The sequence below is a fragment of the Astatotilapia calliptera genome, chromosome 22 (assembly GCF_964374335.1).
Source record: "Astatotilapia calliptera chromosome 22, fAstCal68.1, whole genome shotgun sequence".
NCBI lineage: Eukaryota > Metazoa > Chordata > Actinopteri > Cichliformes > Cichlidae > Astatotilapia > Astatotilapia calliptera.
In genome coordinates, this window is record NC_137442.1 from 31,751,607 (window position 1) to 31,754,270 (window position 2,664).

At 47.8% G+C, this 2,664-nt stretch overlaps 1 pseudogene across 1 annotated transcript; it reads left to right on the forward strand.

Moving 5' to 3' along the window:
* Positions 1 to 571: 571 nt before the first annotated feature.
* On the forward strand, positions 572 to 2,115 carry LOC145423427 (kelch-like protein 28 pseudogene; annotated as a pseudogene). The gene has a single exon (XR_013904469.1). The product of XR_013904469.1 is annotated as a kelch-like protein 28 pseudogene (transcript).
* The last annotated feature ends 549 nt before the right edge of the window (positions 2,116 to 2,664 follow it).

Sequence of the window (2,664 nt, forward strand, 5' to 3'; positions counted from 1 at the left end):
CTTAGTCTTTGAGGTGTTGAGTTGCAGGTGGTTTGTGTCACCTCCACCTGTATAAGATAAAGCCATAAATATGTGAGTCTGAGTCTCCTATCAAAAGTTACAGCTATTTATATGAAGTTGTACAAAAACGCTTTATTTCGTCAAGACAGTGCGTTTCTCACTGTTACGAATGGGAAACTCGCCCGAAACAAAGTATAGGTTTTCATTATGTGAATAACTTGAAAATCTTAGCTCAAACAGCTGCAAAACCTGTTTGCCCAGCACGGGGATATTGAATTCTATAAGATGTATATGAAGTTGTACAAAAACGCTTTATTTCGTGAGGACAGTGCGTTTCTTGCGATTTCAATTCATTTGAATGGGGAACTCGCATGAAACAAAGTATACGTTTTCATTATGTGAAAAACTGGAAAATCTTAGCTCAAACAGCTGCAAAACCCAGCACGGGGATATTGAATTCTATAAGATAAAGCCATAAATATGTGAGTCTGAGCCTTCTATCAAAAGTTACAGCCAACTTCATGAAGTTGTACAAAAAGGCTTTATTTAGTTGCATTTAGTTGTTTTCTTGATAGCCGCCCGGGCTTCGCTGTCGTCGCCACTGCAAAATCGGTCATTACAGCGGCACGCCAGACGGGCTGTAAACTACAGATGGACCAGCAGGACCAGTCCTATATGTTTGCAAGTCTGACACGTTCTCACTCAGAGGAGCTGCTGCAAGGCCTCCAGCTCTTGCGGCAGGATCACGAACTATGTGACATTGTGCTGCGTGTGGGTGATGCCAAGATCCATGCCCACAAAGTAGTGCTGGCCAGCATCAGTCCTTATTTCAAGGCCATGTTTACGTGTAACCTGTCAGAAAAGGAGACCTCTGAGGTGGAGTTCCAGTGCATTGATGAAGCTGCCTTGCAGGCTATAGTGGAGTATGCTTATACCGGGACGGTGTTTATCTCCCAGGAGACAGTGGAATCTTTGCTACCCGCTGCCAACTTACTCCAGGTTAAGCTTGTACTTAAGGAGTGTTGTTCCTTCTTAGAGAGCCAGCTGGACGCTGGAAACTGTATAGGCATTTCCCGCTTTGCAGAGACTTACGGCTGTCATGACCTGTGCTTGGCCGCAACGAAGTTCATCTGTGAGAACTTTGAGGAAGTCTGTCAAACGGAGGAGTTTTTTGAACTGACGAGAGCCGAGTTGGATGAAATTGTGTCCAATGATTGCCTTAAGGTAGTCACAGAGGAGACTGTATTTTATGCCCTCGAATCATGGATCAAATATGATGTAACTGAGAGACAGCAGCATCTGGCTCAACTGCTGCACTGTGTTCGCCTTCCGCTGCTCAGCGTCAAATTCCTCACTCGCCTATATGAAGCCAACCATCTTATACGAGATGACCACGCCTGCAAGCATCTGCTCAATGAGGCCCTCAAATATCACTTTATGCCTGAACACCGGCTGTCCTATCAGACTGTGTTGTCTGCACGACCCAGGTGTGTCCCAAAGGTGCTGCTTGCAGTAGGAGGCAAGGCTGGACTGTTTGCCACATTGGAAAGCACGGAAATGTATTTCCCTCAGACGGATTCATGGATAGGACTGGCCCCTCTCAGTGTACCCAGATATGAATTTGGAGTGGCGGTGCTGGACCACAAAGTTTATGTTGTGGGAGGCATCGCCACACATATGAGGCAGGGCATTAGCTATCGGAGGCACGAGAGCACAGTCGAAAGCTGGGACCCCGAAACCAACACGTGGTCTTCAGTGGAGCGTATGGCAGAGTGTCGCAGCACTCTCGGTGTAGTGGTCCTGGCCGGAGAGCTGTATGCCCTGGGAGGCTATGACGGCCAGTATTACCTCCAGTCTGTGGAGAAGTATGTCTCGAAGCTGAAGGAGTGGCAGCCTGTGGCACCCATGACGAAGTCTCGCAGCTGCTTTGCTACCGCTGTCCTAGATGGGATGGTGTATGCTATTGGAGGCTATGGCCCAACACATATGAACGGCGTGGAGCTCCACGCTGTCATACCGCTCCTTGCTGGGAAATGGGCTACCATTTCCCAGCAAGGGATGGGATGCCTGGGATGCCTGGGATGCCTGGGAAATGGTAGCCCCCATGGCAGATAAGAGGATCAACTTCGGAGTAGGTGTGATGCTTGGATTTATATTTCTGACTATTACATGCATTTGAATGGGGAACTCGCACGAAACAAAGTATAGGTTTTCATTATGTGAATAACTTAACATCTTAGCTCACACAGCTCAGAACTGAAGAAGCTTCTCGGATGAGAGGTGAAACGTCTTCAAGTAACTTAAAGAAGTCCAGACGCTTTTCTTTGCAAGCTCCTTTGACTACGATGACCTGGATGACTGAGAACCTTCACAGACAGTGGGGCATAACAAATAACTGAAGACACCTAAACTGGGAGAACTAAAAAAATAACAGACCTGGGAGCATACGACAACGGGATGAGAAGCAGAGAGACGCAGACGCAGACGCAGACGAGGAACAGGACACCGTGGAACACAGACTGACACGGCGTAATACAGACAAACCGGCAACAGGCAGGAGAACACACAGGGCTTAAATACACACACCAGTAATCAGGGGATGAGAGACAGGAGGGCAACACAGCTGGGAGGAATCGGAGCTGACGGGACAGGGGAAATGTAAAC